Source organism: Pelobates fuscus, chromosome 5 (genome assembly GCF_036172605.1).
Source record: "Pelobates fuscus isolate aPelFus1 chromosome 5, aPelFus1.pri, whole genome shotgun sequence".
NCBI classification, from domain to species: Eukaryota; Metazoa; Chordata; class Amphibia; order Anura; family Pelobatidae; genus Pelobates; species Pelobates fuscus.
The window spans coordinates 351,150,864-351,173,272 of NC_086321.1; the positions used below are offsets into that span (position 1 = coordinate 351,150,864).

Genomic DNA, 22,409 nt, shown 5'->3' on the forward strand with positions numbered 1-22,409 from the left:
CTGAATCTGAGTTGCAGGAAGAGCAGAGTGCCACCAAGCAAGGGCACCGCTGATGGGCTGGAGCAGTCAGCTGACGCTCTAAGCTAATCAGTAGAGCTACTGATTCATTTAGATGAAGTTGTTATTGTGAACGGAGTCTCCCTCTAAATTAAATTCTGTCTGGTATTTAAAAACACATGGTGTCCTACAGTTTGTCAATGTTCACTAAAGAATGAATTGTGGTAAATGCTAGAAAATGTGATAGCTTGACTATATAGGTGTAAATTCAACTAACTTCCCTGTATAGACATTCCGTAATGTCATTATTTAACCTCCTGTAATACTTGCTTGAGGTTAGGTATTCCACCACACTTAGGGAAGAACCGGAATACATATACTTGTATATATTTGCCATTTGTCTAAAACCATTCACTTAGCTTCTCTTCCAATATTGTCATGACGGGAGAAAGGCTATGGGGAGAGACAGTATGTCATTGTGTAAATAGCTGCTGCTATTGGGAGTGTGACTGAATCCAATGTTGGGTAGTACAGTATGTCCTGGAGCTGCACCAAAGGCCCTTCCTTGCACAGTGCCAGACACACTGTACAATATGGATAAAAGCTCTGTCCATTGAAATAGCCATACATAATACAAATTACACAATGAGTTGACTTCTCCAGCTAGGTCCTGATGGAAGTCCTATCTTGAAGACTGAAACATTGTTAGTTGATAGTTTCCTATTTCACTACATATATATCATGAACAATCCAGCTTACTCAGTTTTAAAACACACGATTTTTGGCAAAAATAACACAGGTTTGGTTATACAATATATAATCTTAAATTGTGTAGGACTGCCACTTTAAATTGAGTACCCAATATTAGAAGGTCCTACCTTAACAACACAATGCCACTCTTATGAGATTCACCCAGTTATTACTTCTATTGGGTCTTTCTGCAGTGCAACGTTTAAACAGGACCTTGTACTGAGGCATGTGTGACAGGGTATGGTGCCAAACCAAAGGGGTTTGGTCAACGCTCCCAAATATTTGTATATATAAAGCAGAAGGTTTAAACTCACCTGAACTTGCATACATTATAAGAGTGTTTTAGTAGTAAACAAATTATTGGTAACCTAGGATAGTAATGCAGTTTATGAAAAAAATGCCTCAAAATAGGTTAGTTATCTATCAAATGCCTACTATTCAATACATTTTGACGGTTACAGTTAATATATGACAAGAAGCACATTATTAATTTACAGCTCAAAGTTGTTTATTTTCACATTTGTTATGCTGGAGCTGTATTTCAATAGTATGCAAACGTGCAAAAAAAAGTGTATATTTCTAAAAAGTATACACTCTATATCACTCTGATGATTCATAAATAGTCCTCAAGGCACACAAACAATCCAAGTTTTGTCCCCTCATAAACATATGATGATTGAAGAAAGGGTTGTGAACTGCTGTTCTATGTTACTTATTTGGTCATTTGACCTTTTTCTTGCAGTGTTCTCATGATTTGTTTTATTTTCTATTGTGTAAAAATGTCAGGTGGTGAATTTATGGGTATCATTTCAGCATTTAACTTCCAAATTTCTCTCGCACTCACAACTGTTGTGACTTACAGGGCAAAGTGATAATTCAAAGTGAATTTCAAATTTAAGGCCAAAATAGACAACTTGGAATGATTTAAATGATTTAAAGTCCGCTTTGCTTACATTTTGGCTACTTTTGCCTTACATTTAAAATCCCCCCCCCCCCCCCCCCCACCAGGGGGCTGCTGATTCTCTGGGAGCGGCTTTTAGCCAATCACTGACTTGGAAAGAAACTCTGCGCTCCCTGAATCTGAAATTTCAGAAGCCGGATGCCACCAAGGGGGGAGCTGAGATAGACACTGGAGGCATCTTTAGGGTTAATCCATTCAAAACGGTCTAACCCATAAAGGTAAAAATGTGCCTTTATACGAAGTTGTTATGGTACCTATAGTGTCCCTTTAACCCCTTAAGGACCAAACTTCTGGAATAAAAGGGAATCATGACATGTCATGTGTCCTTAAGGGATTAAGCTCAGAGATGCCTGGTGGATATTAACTCCCATTGTCCCATATCTTTTAGTATTTCAATCTGTCTGGTAATTGCACTGTACATGCCTTTACAGCCTTTACTGTGATTGTTATAAAGTGTTGGTCTTGTTACTAGTTGTGCAGGATCTGTTTTCTGTGATGATTTTGACCTATCATGATGGTCATTAAGTTAGAGAGTGATTTTATTCTTGTCTGCTAAAGTTAACATTGACATGCATGAGCCTTCTATCATTCCCAACCCAATCCTCAAGTCACACCAACAGTTTAGGATGTAGGCCTTTTCCAATTCTGCTGCAATTCTATTGGTTGCCTTGAAGACAGCGTTAGGAACCGCTGCTGTAGATAGACCACACTTCTTTAGATATAAAATCACCAGTCCACCCCCTGGTATAGGGGTAAGGTTCTTCTTCTTTATTGTTTTTTTTTTTTCTCTTCTCTTTTCTCATTTTAATTTTTCAATAGCCAGGCACGATAACGCAGTCGGAGAAACGAGGATGCCTAAAGACGAAAATGGTTAGTGTAGAGTTAGGGCTCCTTATTGAGCTACATTGCCTGGATTAAACACAAAACCATCGATGGGAGGCAAGGCACAAAGGGATCTAAAGGAGGCTTGTCATGTGTGCTCATGATACATGTTGTATATCTAAGAATGCTCTCTTAAATCTTGGCTTCTGCGCAAGCCTGGTATTTGTACTGTACTTGCTATGCCTATCGTGTGAAAAATAAAGAATTAAAAAAAAAATCACAAAAAAATCACCAGTCGTCAAGCAGCTCACAATCATGTCCTAAGTTACTAGCCAGGTTTTAAAAGTTACTTGCTACTGCAAGCCTGGAGGGTTAATGGGTCCAATAAACACAAACAAGGGGTGAATTTCTACTCATTTAGGCTGATGTTTTACTTTCCAATGGCTAGTGGAAAGTGGACATATTGAGCTCCGACTCAAGCATTCAGGAAAGGACAAAACTGTTCTTTTAACTAACCTGATCAGTTCTAACTTCTTAAACAGGATCTGTCACTTTCATGGGGGACTTTGCATATTTTAGACTCAAACCCATCTGTCCCTCTGTTCTATCCTAATGTCCCTCTTTCCCAAGAGCTCCATATTGTTGGTGTATCTGAGTGTATAACAGCAATCATTATACTACAATAAATGTGTTTAGAAATTATTCTATGTAAGTAAGATACATTGTTCTTGTTCTAAATTACATTTTAGTTGTATCAATTATTAGTAAGTCACCTGCAATCTCTCAGTCACACCCCCAGACACACCCCTAAAATTAATCTATACCTATTTGTCCAATGTTGGGAGTGATGCATATGGGTAAAAATAACAGTAGTCTGCTACATCTGTAACAACCAGTCTGTAATGAATGCCGCTGCCAGACTGATTTTCCTCTCTAGTCGGTCCTCTTACACCTCACCCCTCTGTCAGTCTTTATATTGGCTTCCTGTATCCTAGAAGTGCTAGCCCATACCTAGAAAGCATTGAACAATTCTAACCCCTCTTATATCTCTTCACAGTTCCCCTCTTCACAGTTCCCCTCCACGTTCCCTCCGCTCTACCCGTGACCACCTCCTGACCGCTGCTCGCAACCGTACGGCCAACTCGCGCTTGCAGGACTTCTCGCGGGAGGCTCCCTTCCTATGGAATAGTCTGCCTACCCCCATCAGACTCTCCCCTAGTCTTCAATTGTTTAAGAAGTGCCTTAAAACCCATCTCTTTAGGAAAGCGTATGGCCTCCCAGAGTAACCTCTACCTTACACACCTGTCTCTTGCTCTCTCCTATACGGCAGCACTTTACTCTCTCCTCCAGCTCTGCTTCACTCCCACATTATTTGATTGCCATTTCCGGTCCTATTGTGTTTTATACCCCACCTCCCATAGACTGTAAGCTCGTTTGAGCAGGGTCCTCTTCAACCTATCGTTCCTGTAAGTTTTCTTGTAATTGTCCTATTTATAGTTACATCCCCTCTGTAATAATGTAAAGCGCTACAGAATCTGTTGGCGCTATATAAATGGAAATAATAATAATAATAATAATAATCTGTAACAACCAAAAGAAAGCTAGCCAAGCTCCAGGATATCTATTCCCTTTTAAAACTACACCCTCTAACTTCTTGATGAAAGTGACCAGTTCACTATTTACATTAAATGGACTGCATACACACAGTGAATGAATCGTGTTCTGTGTATTAGTAATGTACAATTTGATTACTTTTTATGGCTTGCCAGTTTTCGGTATTATACAAAATACAATCAGACGTTTGATAATGCCTCTAGACCTTGTAGTTTTGCTTTTATCCTTGACCTCACATTCTCTGGACACAGTCACCTGATTCCAATAATTGCTCAAAACCAAATAAGGTGTGGGCATTTTCACTGAATGTACAGATCCCTGGCCTTGTCACTGCTCAGTGAGATAATAAAAAATGCTTTCATAGAGAGCTCCGTCTAATGTGTCATCTGACTCAATACTAGCAGGACTCGGTTGTATTATAACTGCTGTGTTTATATGTAATATACCTCCCAAGTGTCACTATTTAGGAGGGGCAGTCTCTATTTTGTTTGGTCCGAATGCCTCTGTCCCTCTCTTCTATGTTAATGTATTTCTATGAGCTCCATATGGTTGGTGTGTCTGAGTGTATAACAGAGCTCCACAGCAATAATACTCACAGCAATGTGTTTTTAAACTACAAGAAATGTGTTTAGAAAGCAGTCTGTGCAAATCATATACGTTGATCTTGTTATAGATTACATTATTGTTGTATAAATTATTATGTGTGTGTGTGTGTGTGTGTGTGCATGTCTGTGTTTTTTCTCTGTATTAATCTACCTCCCTTTTTTCTTATGTATCCACTAGTAATATCTCCTAGTACTATTCTCGTTCTTCATAACTTGCTCTGCTATCCTTGTCTCTCTCCTTTCTACTCTGTGCGGGTTTTTTTTCTCTTCTTTCTCTCACATCAGCATTATTCTCTGAGCCGCCCTGACGGCTCCTTAAGGTTTGAGCTCTGGGGAAAATCGGTCTGGAACATTGTGTCCCCTCCGATGGGGAAAGTGCGTATGTGTGTGTGTGCGCGTCTATGAATGTGTGGTTATTTTCAACATGTGCTTCAGTGGCTTCTGCTTACTCCTGTTCCTTATCTCTGATTTTGCCTCGCTTTCATCTTGTGCACCCCTGTTATCAACCCACCCCCCCTCTGTCACTTTCCTTTTTTTTTGTCTCTTTCATTTGTACATCATGTGACTCCCTTCCTTGCTGTGGTTTCTTTGCAGAACTCCCCGTTCTGCAAAACACTTATTTTTCTTTGTGAGAGAGATGGCTGTGTGAGGAGAACTTAATACAGTATGCAGCTAGATGAATAAAGAAGATATTAGGAGGAGCTTAGACAAGTTTGGTGTGAATCAAAGATAATAGAATGTTGAAGTTAATAGTAATACTGAGAGGATTCTAGCTCATCTCTCTGTCTTGCTTGTTAGAGCTCTCTCCCTCCGCCTGGTGACCTGAGACATGTAGCAGATGGCACCAGTCTTCCTGGCAGCATGAGGGAGGGACTCGTCTGTCACTCTCCCTGTGCCAAGCTGTACAGATGGGTATAAGCCACATGCAGCTCCTACCACCTGCTCAGCCAGGCTGCCCTCTCTTTCTCCACGTTACCTCACTCTCTCTATTTACAAGACCCCCATAAGGGCCTACCTGCCTTTATGTAAAATGTATTTATACACAAACCCAATGCCACTCTTGTTGACATGAAACAAATACTAGATTAATTATCATATTACATCATATTACATGCTATGTCACCGTGTATGTCGTTCTTTGGATATATTTAAAGGAACACTATTGAGTCAGGAACACAAACGTATTCCTGACCCTATAGTGTTAAAACCACCATCTGCCCCCCCCCCCTTGCCTTACTAAATATAGTAAAAGCTTACTTGTATTCAAGTCTGCAGCAGCTGCCTCTGCCCCTGATCTGCCTTCTTACAGCTGACATCATTAGAAGTGAGTATGTGAGCCAATCACAATGCTTTCCCATAGGATTGGCTGAGACTTTCAAGGAGGCAGATCAGGGGCAGAGCCAGCACAAGTCAAACACAGCCCTGGCCAATTAGCATCTCCTCATAGAGGTCCATTTAATCAATGCATCTCTATGAGGAAGGTTCAGTGTCTGCATGCAGAGGGTGGAGACACTGAATGGCAGTACTGCACAGTATGCAGTACTGTCCCAGGAAGCACATCTAGTAGCCATCGGAGGAGTGGCCAGTGGAATTATCACTAGGATGTAATGTAAACACTGCATTTTCTCTGAAAAGAGAGTGTTTACAGCAAAAAGCCTGAAGGGAATAATTCTACTCACCAGAACAAATACAATAAGCTATAGTGGTTCTGGTAACTATAGTGTCCCTTTAAGTATTTGTTTGTTCTTCTTATTAGTTGAATTTTGTGGTAATAGTATAGTACACTATAATACAGTATGAGTTCATTATCAGTTTTTATTACTGCCTGTTTGTTCTAGCCTTTATACTGCACTGCAGTATCACTCTTTGTCGCCTTATATTATTATGGTATTATATTATTATGGGTAGTAATTATTATTATTATGGTATTAATTTAATTATCATGAACCAGTGCTCTCCTTTTTGAAGGTATATACTTGGCTCTTCTCTTGGTCTTCTGAAGCAGATCAGTTTGTTGCAAATCAAATGTGTGCTTTCCATTAATAATAAAGGGTTAGAGTCTTTGTAGTTGATCACAAAAAAATATATATACCTTTTAAAATACTTCAATAATTTGAATACAGCTTTTCACACTACATTATCACAATATAATTTATCTGGCTAACATTCCATCGTTTGTCTTGCTCTCCATGCATCACATGTGTTCTATACAATAACTAATTTTAGCGCAATTCTTTTAATCAGATTTTGGGTTTCATTTCATTTTACATTACTTTGTTAAGTTCAAATATATTTTTGGGGTAATGTGTTTTGTGAGGCTTGTGTTATATATTTAAATATCTCTTGATTAGATTAGGATTTTACGTTTCAGATTTAAAGGGACGCTATGATTAAATTACATGTCCAATTTTAATAATCTGTATTTTTATGTATCTGTACAGCCAGTCATTTCAGATTTCCATGGGATAACCTCTTTACCTCTTAATCCTTTTGTGCCTGTAATGGCTCAGACTCCACGAATCTCATGTGCGTTCATGTATTCAAAATACAATGGCTATGATGCATAGTGCACAGCATGCAAAACAAAATGTTGCCCCTATAACTGCACTTACCCGATTTTCTTCAGATTTGCCCTTTGCAATTCTCATTCCATTCTTTCCCTCAGAATTGCTCCAGAGATTTAAAATTCCAACCCATTCTTTCCTGCTCTTATGCAGAACTAAAGGGTTATGTATACAAAGTTTAAAATGCTAAAAGAATGACAGTTCCCATGGAAACCAGGAGAGCCTGGTTTTGGGGACCCTTTTTTCATGTGTGCATCAATTTTCTGTACAGACACTTTTTATACAAAACCCCCATTATTTTTATTTTCTGGTGGTAGTTTTATGAAGCTGCATTCCCGAAAATGCCACCAGGATACTTACAAAACAGTAATACAACTGTCTGCCTTACCATATGCTTATAATTTACCATGTACTGCATCTTTTAGATCAGTGCTAAGCTATCTAAAAAATAGGTAGTAAAACATTAATCAATTCTAAGCCAAATCGTTAAACATCCATAAGTTCCATTGCATTTATTCTATCATTTGAATAGTGTCTGCCATACCAAATTAAAGGGACAATCCACCCAAATACAAAATAAATGTCATTGTTTAGTAAATATATCCCTTTTGAAAACATGCATGTATTTAATTATTCATTTTTTATTTTATTTTTTATTGGGGATATATCTAAAAACAGCTTGCAAAAGTTGCAGAACTCTTGTCTGTTGCCTTTGCAGGCCCTCCCCTTCTAACCCACACAGATATTATGTGGCTGTCCAATCCAGACTTCCCAACACAGCTCAATGAGAAGTCTGTCCAAGATAGGTGATCTGGGGCAATTACTGCCTCTAGAGTTTAGTTCCACTAGCAATACAACCAGGAAGTAAAAGGACTGGTTGTCTGATTGACACATGAGGCACTTTAGGCATCCAAAGTGTCCATTTGAGCTTGTATGAGGCCTTTAACATTAAAACCTATTCATCATATCATATGGATAACTATATCAACCTATAGTAATAAATCCATTGAGAAACTTAGAGTTGCCTAGGCAACACTGTGTTTAAAATTCATCCCAAATCACTGAAATTTGAAAACTGAAATTGGCATGTCTGCTTTTGACCCCATGATGTCTCAAAATCATCCAACAGTGTATATGTTGGGTATTGCTATTTTTATAGGCAGTAGCAGAATTCAAATATGTGATTTTTACAGTAGTGGGACAAACAAGTCTGTGTCTGCATGAAACTGAATTGGGGGGGGGGGGGGGTAGAGTAATAGATACATTTGTGGGGGGTGGGGGAATTAAATGTTGTTATGAAATTTAGCAGAGGTAAATAATGGTTTAATGAAAAGTGGAGGGCTACTTTTCACAAATATATAATATTGAGGCATTGGTTTTGGATTATGTGGCTGCTAAAAGTAAAATCTCAGCAGTCTAAATTTTGAAAAGGTTTAGCTTTAAAACCCTATTTTTCCTATAACTTTCAAAAAATCCTGTAATTATGAGGCATTTTAACAATAAGACTAATGAGTGAATTAATCTGTTTTTGTTTTTGTTTTTTTAGTTGCACTAGTTGTTGCGAAATTAATATTTACTAGAATGATGGAATTAGGGTCCGTCACTTTCAGAGTAGTGACAGTGCACTCCCCCGCCATGATCTTGTTAAAGAGTTGGATGTTAAACTTTTGTGATATCCATATCCGATTTGCCTGCGCTCTTCCTCTGGTCTTAGTTGATTTGCCCTGCTTGGGGACACTTCCCCAAGCAGGGAAAAGCTCCTCCATGAATGAAGCCAGCGTCTGAACGCAGTCATGTCACCTCACTCTGTTCCTATAGCGCCGGCTAGGGAGTTACTATAGCAACCACAGCACATGCACTTGACAAAGACCTTTGTGGTCGAAACATTGCCCTTAGCATTTTGATCCAATAAAAATGCTTTGTATTTGAACCCTGTGAGTGCCTAAAGCCTCTTCTAGGATATATTGTTTACAAAGGATTTGCTATTCCTGCATCAGTTAAAGCATCCTATGGCCTCTAGGAAGTGCGGTCCTACCTCCTTTGTTTCAATAGTGACGCACACAGTCATACCTGAAGATGCACTCACAGATACACACATACAGACATGTAGATACACATACTCCCAGCCATACAAACATATACAACTACACACTCAGTGACACATGTACACCTAGATACACGGTCAGTCATGTAGACACAATACACATGAGAATTAGTGGGATTTCCATTTAGTAAAAAATGGAAGGGAGATTCAAGTTAGCTTTCCCTTTGCCCAGTATAGCTAGTGGGGGTTAGGAGCTGTAGAGAAGGACAGGGGCAGTAGTGGGGGATTGGGGCAGTAGTGGGAGATAGGTGCAGTAGCGAAGGATAGGGGCAGTACTGGGAGTTAGGGGCAGTAGTGGGGGATTCGGGCAGTAGTGGGAGTTAGGGACATTAGTGGGGGATAGGGACAGTAGTGGGGAATTGGGGCAGTACTGGGAGATAGGGGCTGTAGTTGATTATGAAGGCTGTAATAGATATGTAATGTGTTGGGAGCTAAAGTGGTGGGCTTGAAGACGAAGTGTGGGGATAAGAAGCTGTAGTAAGGGGATAAGTGCTGTAGTAGGGATAGGAGCGGTAGTGGGATATAAAGTCAGTAGTGAGGAGTTAGGGTCTGTAGGTGGGTTTAGAGACTGTAGTGGGGGATATAGCAGTAGTCAGGGGATATGGGCTATAGTGTTGTGTTAGGGATAGTAGTGGAGGATAGGTGCTTTCATATAATACAAAAATGCCATTCCCCCTCCCCCTCCCTAAGGCTTACCTTTGGCCAGGGTATCCTGATCCCTGGTGGTCCAGTGGGAAATGCAGCTTGTCTGCACCCTCGGTGGGTGCAGACAGTTCCTTAAGGCAGGCGTTGGGAAATGTAGCCAAGCATTGCCATTGTAACCCACCACAATACTCTAATACAGTAAAATGAGCATTGAACTTCTCCCTTAGGATTAGGTGTCGGCTGGGGACCTCAACCATCGATATAGCTTAACTTCTTGGGCAGTGAGAAGGGGACCAGGGAACATAGGACCTGTCAGGGAGACCTGTCTAGGCACACCCGCACTATCAGAAGATACCTTATTCGCACAGACATTACTAGAGCCATCTTTTGTCAAGTTTTCTCATCCTCAGACTTGTCCACAAGACACAGTTCTCCAGACACAGTTTTGCAACCTGCTTTGTAACTAAATAGCATTAATAACAATCTTTTTTCAACAGAAAACCTCTAATATCTAATATTTTACGCAACATGGTCTCCTAATATTGACATTCCCTTTCAAATACCCTTATAATATAAAACAAATCTGGTATTAAAAACACCCTCTTGAAAACTGCCACGTGCAGTATAGCTTGGGAAACTAGTCTATAACAGTCCTTCCTAAACTATCATATACCCCAAATATTTCAGGATCAAGCGATTTCCTGCCTGTGCTCCAATAGGATATCAATAAACTATGGGTCATTCGGAACGACTGATGTGTGATACAACACTGTATACATAACAGAGGGCGATATACGTTTTTAAAGTTTCGCTGCTTAATGCGTCTCCCACTCATTCCTATTACTCTGGATATTTGTGATCTCTTTATAGCTGATGACGTGTCCATTGTGGAATCGTTTGTTTGTTTTTTTCGCTAACCTTTCTGTTTGTTTCTGTTCTTCATCATCCCTTTCTTTTTTGTTTCTTTCACTATTTATTTCTTCCCTTTCTTACTCTTATCCATCCATCAGCCTGTTTCCCTTTCTATCTTCCTTCCCTGCCTGCCCAGTGTCTCTTTCTCTACTTTATTCTTATCTCTAGCTTGCTCCTTTGCTGTCTCTCTTGTGCTCTCTCTGGAATTCAGTATCATAATATTTATATTCCTGTTGGTTTAGCTTCTTTGCTGACCTCAGGTCCCCTCTCTTCCTTTTCTGCCCCTCCTTAATATGTAGCCAAAGAACAAGGATTTCTAGTGCTGCAGTAGGAGGAGGCTCCCTGACAAAGACTGCTTAACCCTTTGTTGCTGAAGATTAGTGGGTAGACGCGCTTATCATTATCATTCCGGGAAACAACGTGTCTTTTATTGAGACCATGACAATACTTCGCATAATTACATGTATATTAATAGATAACTATACATTGTGTTTCATTAAAAGAGCTGCATACCATTTGTCGTTGTATTTCACTCGTTTTGTAGTTCAACTTGTTCACTTATATTTGATAAGACAGATTATACAGAGAAATCTGTTGGATGTTTTTTTTTTTTATTTAGCTCAGTTGTTTTCATTATTATTGCATTTGTTAATTAGCTAAACTTGATACAATCACAGAAGAAACGGAGGAAGCTTTTTGCTCATTTCCCCAGCTTTAATAATGGTGTTCTGGACGTTTAGTCACAATTGCAACAAATTATGTAACCCATGTCAGCCCCATGTCAGCCGTGTGCGGGCTCAGAAAGTGCAAATGGGATTTTGGGCCTAACTTATACTCATGTATAATACAACAGTCTATACAGGCCTCCCAAAGATTCAATTTCTGAATCCTGTCCCGATTTGGTTCAAAAGTGGGACCCTAGGGAGCTGTCCCCAGCAAGCACTGTTTGAGCGCATCATTTGAGGGGCTCACACTACATTCGAGGCATTAAGATTCTGCAGAGTGTGCTGAAACAGTGCTCTGTGCATGGTCTGCTTTTAGTGGACTGGCCTTAGAAAATTGGCAGGCAACCTGGAGTGCATTCACACCTGACTGATCTGTCAGTAATTTGGGCAGACTCATCCCCTTTACAGGGACGTCCACCACATTTACCTCCTCCTACCAAACGCCAGAGTTGTGAGGTATGGTTTCTATAGGATTCAGCAGACTTCACAGTTTAAACATTTTTACATTGAAGTTAAAGGGACGCTATAGTCACCCAGACCACTTAAGCTCAAACAAGTGTTCTGGGTGCCAGGTCCCTCAGGTTTTAACCCTTCACATGTAAACATAGAAGTTTCAGAGGAACTGCTATGTTTACATAGCAGGGTTAATCCAACCTCTAGGTGCTGTCTTCCTGACAGCCGCTAGAGGCGCATCTGCGATGCTGCATGCGAAATTCGCATCCAGCGTGCAGAACGTCAATAGGAAAGCATTGAGAAATAACCATAAATGTAACCCTAATATAATGCCAAGCCTGAAAGAAAAGTCGAAATATATAATTCTAATTGCTAATTATAATGTTCAGAATGTACAAACTCGTGTTCAGAATGTGCTTTTTTTTTAGAGATCTGAAAACTGATTCTTTTAGAAGTGTTGGGCAGGTTTCTGTCTATAAAAAGCGTTATACTATTTTTGGTGAAAACTAGGTCAGTCGCATCCATATACCCTATTAAAAGGTTCACTGGTCTTGGATCCAGATTATAGTTTGTGAGGCTCAGGTCTTATATTGGTTTTTGAGGGTTTTTTTTGCACACAGCATGATACGGGGATATTCACTAAAGTGAATTTAACATTTTATTCCAAAGTAGCTGAGCTGACTGAGGTGACTTGGAAAATTTTCCTATTTTTGCCTGAAATGTAAAAATCACTTTATTTCTTGACAATTCATATTTCTTTTATTGAGGCAAGTAAAATGCATGACAATACAGATTAAAAGGAAAGTTGCATCAAAAGCAGACATGTCATAAAATATATTCCTTGAGAGTTCAGCCTTGTTTTTTTTTTGTTGGACAGAAAACGTAAAATTGTGCAAACGACAACATAAAGCTTAATAAGTCATCTCAGCACTCACATGTATAGCTAAACAGTATATAGACTACAGTGACTCAACATTTAGAATAGTTGCACTTTTGTATTACAGTATGGGAAAGTAAGTTAAGGTAACATGCTAACCCTCTTAGAGTTACTCAAAGCGTGACAGGTGTAGCAGACTGGTAGATAGCATAGCATTAATGATAGGTCGCAATTGGTATAAGATAATCTGTTATAGGGTAATGTAAACGCTTAATTAACTTAGAAAGTTCTCCACTGAAATGAGCATCTCTGAACAGCTGAACTAAGCAGGTTGATAGCTGTAAGGGTATGAGAGGTAGAGCAAACTTTAACTGTGCGTCTATAATCAATAACAGAAAAAACGGCAAATGCCCATTTGTGATGCATGTTATGTCCCAAAACTTCACCTTGTTATGGGAACATTTCCACCGAACAGTGCCCTTCTAAGTCGTATAGAACCGAACACTGGAGATGATGGAAGTCCAGCGGTGTTCTGGAGTTTCTTTGCCCGATTGAGTCAGGAACTGAACTAACTCAATTATCTCCAGTTACAGAAAAACATACAATATTACAAAACTCCAGAAATATCTTTAAAACACATAAATCCCCCTCCACCAAAAAAAAGTTACATCCACCAACATATCCAAAAATCACCCAGATCGGTTCAGGGTTTTGGAATTTTCCTGGAAGTCATCATTTTGACCGACCATGTAGTTCTGGGCTGATTCCTCACCGTTCGCATGATCATTGAAACTCCACGAGGTGAGATCTTGCATGGAGCACCAGACCAAGGGAGACTGACAGTTATTTTGTGTTTCTTCCATTTGCGAATAATCGCATCAACTGTTGTCACCTTCTCAGGGCCGGTGCAAGGATTTTTAGCTACACAGACGAAGATGCATTTGCCACCCCCCTTCCCCCAACCCGCAAAAAAAAGTGCGTCTTCACCTGTGTGTCTTATAACCGCCCCCCCCTTTTGAATTTCTTACTTTCTTACCCTCTTCACTGTTTCATATTCCCTCTTTTGAATGTATTATCCCTCTTTAGTGCCTCCTCTGTTTGTCTCTTACTTACACCCATCCCCTTTTTGTGTCTCTTACCCCGAGCCCCTTTCTTATTTTTTTCCTCCACCACAGTCCCTCTATGTGGCTATTTCTCCCTTTAGTCCATTTTGTGTGTCCCTCCCCTCCAGATCCCTTTGTGTGTCTTACACGATCATAGAGGAACACAGACATTGCTTTTCAGGCACACAATCAAACAATGTCATACAGGTACACTGTCATGCAAACACAGACATAATCATACAGAGACATACAGACAGAGAGATACAGACATACAGAAACAGTCACACAGAGACATACAGACAGTCACACGGAGACATACAGGCAGAGACATGCACACATACAGAGACATACACACACACAGAGGTACAGAGACATGCAGGCATACAGAGGCATACAGGCATACAGAAACATACATACAAAGACGTAAAGGCATGCAGATACATACATACATACATACATACAGACAGACACATACACATACATGCGTACAGAGGCATACATACATACATGTGTACAGAGACATACATACAAAGACAGACATGCACACAGAGACATCCATACAATACATACATACATGCACACAGAGACATCCATACATACATGCACACAGAGACATACATATATACAGGCACACTGAGACATACATACATACATGCGCAGTGCGCTTCCCTACAGCCGGACAGCCTGACATTGCGCCCCCACGGCCGGTGCGCCCTAAGGCAGCCGCCTGGGCCGCCTTATGGTAGCGCCGGCCCTGCACCTTCTCACTAAGCTGCTTGGCGATGGTCTTGTAACCCATTCCAGCCTTTTGTATGTCTACAATCTTGTCCCTGACTTCCTTGGACAGCTCTTTGGTCTTGGCCATGGTGGAGAGTGTGGAATCTGGTTGATTGATTGATTGCTTCTGTGAACAGTTGTCTTTTATACAGGTAACGAGCTGAGATTAGGAGCACTACCTTTAAGAGAGTGCTCCTAATCTTAGCTCGTTACCTGTATAAAAGACACCTGGGAGCCAGAAAACTTGCTGATTGATAGGGGATCGAATACTTATTTCATTCATTGACATGCAAGTCAATTTATAATTTTTTGAGATGCGTTTTTCTGGATTTTTTTGTTTTTGTTATTCTGTCTCTAACTGTTAAAATACACCATCCCCCCTACTTTTGTCTCCTTAACTACAGATATCAATTGTACAATATAACAGGCTATAAGTATACACACATATACACCTGGGCTTGTAGACACCCTATAAGGAATCACACTTGCTTGCACTGTATCATCTGTTTGTAAATACTTCTCAACACTTGAGGGGTTCTATACATGTGTATGCGCACCAGCACTTTTCTGTTTTGTGTTAAAATACACCTACCATTAAAATTCTAGACTGCTCATTTCTTTGTCAGTGGGCAAACATTCAAAATCAACAGGGGATCAAATACTTTTTTCCCTCACTGTACATTACAGTTTGTCTACATAACTGTTAGTTGACTAGTCGCATGGAGTTCGTCACCCATTGAAATCCATAGGAACTGTTCACACATGGAAGTCAGCCCCTAGTGTACTGTGCATGTGCAAGAGGCTGCCATGGATTTTTGTGAGAAGAGTTGGACATGTGTTCTAATGAGCCCATAACTGAACAAAGTTTTAGTGCGAGTCTTCTGAATGTCTGCACTGGTGGGTGTAGAGGCATGCCTGTCTTCCACTGGGGACATCCTTTACGTCTTCGGTAGCTATCAGATTTTTTTTGTCCATAGTGAGGGCATATCTTAATATTGCATATATGTATGGAAGTTGTAAGCATTGTGGTCGAAGTTAACTTTTTCGCTCTTTCATTAAAGGACCACTATAGGCACCCAGACCACTTCAGCTTAATGAAGTGGTCTGGGTGCCTGGTCCAGCTAGGACCCTCAGGGCACTATACTCATTTTCCTGGCACTATAGTGGTCCTTTTAGGTCATATTGCATTGGAAATAGCAACATGGAAAGACCATTCATTAATCATATCTGCAATGTTTTCACACTTTGCTCCCAATACCTGAAGCAGCTTTATTGCCTGTTCCACAGGGTTTCCCTTCATGATTAATTAATTGATTTCCATTCTGAAACATCTAAATTCTGCATATTGACAAGAGCCTGTAATTAAAAATGGCCAGTTTGGCATTTGTACCAGAGACTCTTCAAGTCTCTAAGGAAAACCCAGAGCCCAGTGTATCAACGTTCTAGTAGTTGTGAAAGAAGCCAGGATTAATAAGGTCTCCACGGGGTCTGTTAGACCTGCTGATTTGGAGTTTTTTTCCCCACAGTTTGTCTATTTAGGCCAACAGTTTGCAAACAGGTTACCAATTCACAATAGCTCACAGTTTAATTAAGAATCACTCTTGGTATCTGCATAATTTTAATGCATGCTAAAGTATATGGTAAAGGAACACACTTAAAGCAGCACTTTAGTGGCACTGGAACACAAATTTCCACTATTATAGTGTAATAGTTAAGGAATTATATTTCTGCCCCTTCTTTCCACCCCTTAATGCTATAGAATGATAAGGAAAAGGCAGGTTTTAAAGGATCACTATAGTGTTAGAAATACAAGCCTGAATTCCTAATGCTATAGTGTCCCTGTCCCTCCGTTAATGGGTTCCTTCCCACCCAACTTACGCACATGAAAGAATTAAAAACCCTTTTTACACTTACCTGGGCTGCCGTATGGTCTCAAAGGCAAAATGGGTCCACAAAAGCACCTTTATTTGAAATTTTAAGTCCGAGAGTGCAGCCTTCATTCTTCATCTATTGGTATATATATATATAGTGAATATCTAATTAGATATTCTATATAATGTGAAATTAAGGCCCTATATCTCCTGAATATAATGATATATAATAAGTGTGGGTGTACTTAAAGGACCACTCTAGGCACCCAGACCACTTCAGCTTAATGAAGTGGTCTGGGTGCCAGGTCCAGCTAGGGTTAACTAATTGTTTTATAAACATAGCAGTTTCAGAGAAACTGCTATGTTTATCAATTAGTTAAGCCTTCCCCCTAATCCTCTAGTGGCTGTCTCACTGACAGCCGCTAGAGGCGCTTGCGTGATTCTCACTGTGAAAATCACAGTGAGAGCACGCAAGCGTCCATAGGAAAGCATTATGAATGCTTTCCTATGTGACCGGCTGAATGCGCGCGCAGCTCTTGCCGCGCGTGCGCATTCAGCCGACGGGGAGGAACGGAGGCGGAGAGGAGGAGGAGGGCTCCCCGCCCAGCGCTGGAAAAAGGTAAGTTTTTACCCCTTTCCCCTTTCCAGAGCCGGGCGGGAGTGGGTCCCTGAGGGTGGGGGCACCCTCAGGGCACTCTAGTGCCAGGAAAACGAGTATGCTTTCCTGGCACTAGAGTGGTCCTTTAATATGACAGAGGTATATTATTATGGTTAAACAGACATATAGCTCAAATTCTAGAATTTGTTTTCGTCACAACTTGGACAATTGCCTCCATCCTTAAGGGGTTAGATTGATTTTGTTTGATTTTTTAAAATACATAGATACACATTTATAGGGTGTCGAAAGAAATGTATCATTTCAAGAGAAAACCAAATATCTGCGTATGTGTCCAATGATCTGCTCCTGAGTGCATTACAAAACGAAAAACGTTAGTATGGGATTAAAACAGGGTATCTCAATTGCTCCGTATATGTTCATATTTTCCTTGTGTTGTGACTTTATTTATTTATAAAATATTTTACCAGGAAAGATACAAGGGATATATCTGAACCTATTTAATTTGTGATGTTAATGGTTTTTAGTATTATACAATGGCTTTTTAAGGTCATTTAGGCTAGTTGGATACGATTTATGACATTTAGGACACCTGGCTGGATGTTTTAGTTTTAGTTATGATTTACTAGTTTAACTTATTGACAAAAACTTCCACTCTGATAACTCATTTCAATACTGCATTCCTTACTAAAATTAATACAAATGTCACATACTTAAAGGGACACTCAACTGCCCCCCCCCCAAAAAACACTTTTTAGTAGATATACCATCATTGAAAATATGCATGCATTTAATTACACTTTTTTTTTTCATTTGGCGTATATATAAAACCAGCTTGCAAATGCTGCAGATCTCCATGCAAGCCTTTCCCTTCTAGCTCCGCCTAGAATTTATGTGTCTGTCCAATCACAGATTTCCCAATGCAGCTCAATATAAAAAGTCTTTGCACGGCAGGTGCTCTGGGCAATTGCTGCCTCTCGAGTTTAGCTCCACTGAGCAAACCAGGAAGTAACATGACCGAATATCTGATTGACAGCCAGGGGGGTGTAACAAGATTAATTTATAAAAGTGCAAATATCTGTAGAAATGTGTACTTTTTGTAAAATGACACAAAAAAAAGCACACACAGGAAACTGAAGTGCTTTAAGGGTATTGATTGTCCCTTTAATACTGTATAGATGGCCTTGCCACCTGAAACTGACAGTCTTTTGATGTACACTGGGCAGTCAGACCAGTGACTAAGAGTGATATGGTACTGCGTTCTGCAGTGCTTGCTGTTCCTTGCCCCATTTTTTTGCAGCAGTCATCAGGTAGTTTTTATTTTTATTGTAGATATTGAATTGCCATTTAATAGTATGAGCAATAAGGGTAAATTCAGATGCTTATATGAAGCTGATTCTGTCAATCACATCTTTGGCAGATGACAGATCTAATTAAAAAAACAAAACAAAAAAACAACAACATTAAACAGTAGCTTACGGAATATCTCAATGGAACACATTTTGTCTCATATACGATACACATTTAACCATTTCCTCTAACAAAACCATCTGTTTACTGGTTTTAAAGGGAGCATATAGTCCCAGAAATAACAATAGTTTTTGGGGACTTTAGGTTCCCTTCTGTCCACCCTCCTTTGGTTTAAATTTTTTTTAAGTTAAATATTAATTACTTACCTCTTTTCCGACACCAAGAATCTTTTGCTGCAACCACCCGCTTCACCTTTGAAGATGCCTTTTTCCTTCTGTGATCTGCTCCAATCCAATGCTTCTAATAGGGAAGCAATGGATTGTAAATAGTTATGCGCAGCCAAACACAGAGCTCTTCCAATCAAATGTTGATATCAGTTGGATTTGATTCCATGACTGAGTTTGAGGCACCTCTTGTGGCTGTCAGGAAGACTGCCACAAGAGGTATATTTAACCCTGAAAAGTAAACAATGGGTTAAAACAACATGACCACTGCACCCACACCAATTCATTGAGAGTGGTCTGCATGACTTTTTATGCAATGAGTGTTTAGTAAATCGTGTGCTAAACAAGCAGTCTGTTATCTATATGAAAGTTTTTTTTCTTTCTTTTTTTTATGCATGAAGCCTCAGGAGACCTTTATGTGGATGGTCCTACTCACATGGAACCACATTGTGAGTTTGACAGATGGAGGCTGCTATTTGCCATTCACGTCCTTCTCTATTTTTGTTATGACGATGTTTATGCTAGGGACAGTGACAGTGGTGACCATGTCTGTGGGTCTGGAGCACTTTGAACCTTGTCACTTGGGCCTGTGAGCCAAAAGCATCTTTGTAAAGACTGTGCCAGGAGCAACCCGAGTAATTAATAGCTTTATGGAAGAAGGAGTAGGCAGAGAAGGTGATATCTACCTGTCCAGTGGGTAGACCTTACTCTGAAGAATTGTGGTGTTGTTGGTTTCTGGTCCGATAGGTGGAGGGACAGACGACGTAGTACGACAGATCTGGAAGCCAAGCCAGAGACCAGCGACCCCCATTCCTGCACATAAAGTGTGACATCACTGCAACCCCCATCAGTGTGTCCTGTACAGCATGAATGTTTTACAGAGACACCACGCCAAAGACTTTGTACATACTCATCGTAGCCTGGCAATCTGACCTTGGCCCCAGATTCTGTTGTCTCCCAGGAAATATGCCAGTGAGACAGTCCAGGCCTGGAGAGCTGTCCCCCAGTCCAGGCAAAAACCCATACGGTGCTGGGCTAATAAAGGTCTTTTAGAAATCCGGCCTAATGCCTCACACCTGCACCTACAAACATTCCAGTATACCTCCCACCATCTTAATCTGCAGAAAAATGGTACGGTTAGACTGCAGCCCAAAATCTCTACATGCTTGTGTCCCAAAGGGGTTACTGCACCCTTATCCTTCTTTCAGCACTCACCCTATCCCCAGTGAGCTAGTCGGCTCTAGAGATTCCTCTCCTGCCCAGATTTGGTTAAATGTCTTATTAACAGGAAAATCTAATTAGACTAAAATCTAACAAAGCCTTGTTAAAAGCAATGCAATGTTCGCTGCTTACTAACCTATGCAATATGTGCTTCACTTTAATTCATCATTTGCCATATACTGTATATGTTCTCTGGTATTGTTTATTGCCTACTTACTTGGTTTGGGGTGAAATGAGGGAAGGGAAGGCAGGCCTATCAGCTCTGAATCCTAATCAGCCTCTGATTGACAGCCCAGACCGGAGCTAATCGATGAATATTGATCAGACTTGTTGGAGAGGAGTGTGTGGGTGAGCAGATGAGGCGGAGGGAATGGGTATTACATGAAGTACTACCCCTGATTTTTTTCCTTAACCGTTTTGTGCCAGGCAAGCCTGCAAAACAATTAAAACTATTGTTTGACTTTTTTTTTATATTACCACGCGTATGTGTGTGTCTTATTAATTAACTCTAACATGTCACAGTTTGACAATCCAATCAGAATATACACTAGAACTGGTCTGTGTTGATAAAAAAAAAAAATAGGTGCAATAGGCTTGGTCTGGATGTAACCCGTTTAAACAAACAAAAAATCCTGTGCCTGATCTGTTTGTAACAAACTGGTTGTGTAATATACAAAGACCCATAGATGTTTCTTCACTAAACAAATTCAGGTGAATTGATAAGCAAATAAAAAAAAATAAAAAAAACTTTTTACAATTCACTGGTTAGAAACGAAACTCCATAGAAGCACAGTTTTGATTAATTGTATGCTGTATTACTGTTACGTTCATGACTCTTTAACTTTCTGAGCTTTTTCTTCAGCTTTTTTTTCTTCAACACTGCTAAGTTAATTGGGCAGGATATGAAGTAAGTCCAGCCCCCACTGAGATTCAACACATTTGTACTATGCCTCCTAACGATTAAAACGGCCGAAGAGTAACTGTATCTATGACCAATGGATCATCATATATACCGAAAGCTATTTAGAAAGTTGAAATATTTTGAAGAGAAGTATAAGTCTGCTAATGGACACTTAGAAGGTATGCTGCACTTGTTTGGAAAGTCACCAAAGAGTTAAAGTTCTATGAGCTTTTGATTTGTGACCATTTTTACAAAACCCCATCCACCCTCTGATGTCATTGGGCAGGCATATTGATTTTCTTTGTTCTACACTACAATTATACAGCGTTACTGCAGGGTATTTTTACTGTTGGCCCGTTGAGTAACTAACCTAATTTGCTTGCTGTAAGGTTGTACTATCTGTTTGTTTAACCCCTTAAGGACCAAACTTCTGGAATAAAAAGGAATCATGACATGTCACACATGTCATGTGTCCTTAAGGGGTTAAAGAGACACTCTATTGAACTCCAGTGACACCTTCATTTTTAATTTATTATATACAAACCAAAATGAATTAAAAAAAAAAGAAAGAAATCCGCCTTTGTTTCTGCAGCTTCATATAACCCTTGTTAGACCACGAAGATACATCACCAAACGAGAGCTCTCTTTTTGGTCTTCGTGGGCTTTCCGTTATCCCATAAACCTCCTGTCTAGCCTCCTTTTAGAGTTCCACTCATTATATAGCATAAAATGATAAAATCCTATTCACAGCTCTGTTAACAGGTTTATGAAGGGTGATTTGTGATCTTACGGAGGTTTTTTTGGAAACCTCTTAATCACTGCTGTTGTTTTTGCTGTACATAATCTGTGCATTAGGCATAGGTTGTTGCTTTGAGTGATCCCTTTAATGTGAACCGCAACATCCTCAACAATGATTGCTTATCATTAGTAGCATATATATATATATATAGTGCCAACATATACCAAAGTGCTTTGCAATTATACAGGAAGGATATAAAATAACAAGTTTTGACGTACAAAAGAACGTTTGTCAAGCCATATGGTGCGGCTGAAATGATGCCATTGTTAGTATTTGGCGCCAGTTAGCGTTAGTTACTTATGGTTAGTCAAATCTGCACTATTGAGGATTTTCTGTGCCCGGATTCATTGTATATGTGTATAGTGAGTATAGGGAGACTCGGTACCTCCGGATCTTGG

General features: G+C 39.9%; 1 protein-coding gene across 4 annotated transcripts in view; it reads left to right on the top strand.

The window, feature by feature from the left end:
• The window catches only part of NFIC (nuclear factor I C), a 131,362-nt gene that overhangs the window by 16,614 nt on the left and 92,339 nt on the right, over window positions 1-22,409 (top strand). The gene's annotated exons all lie outside the window — the stretch shown is intronic.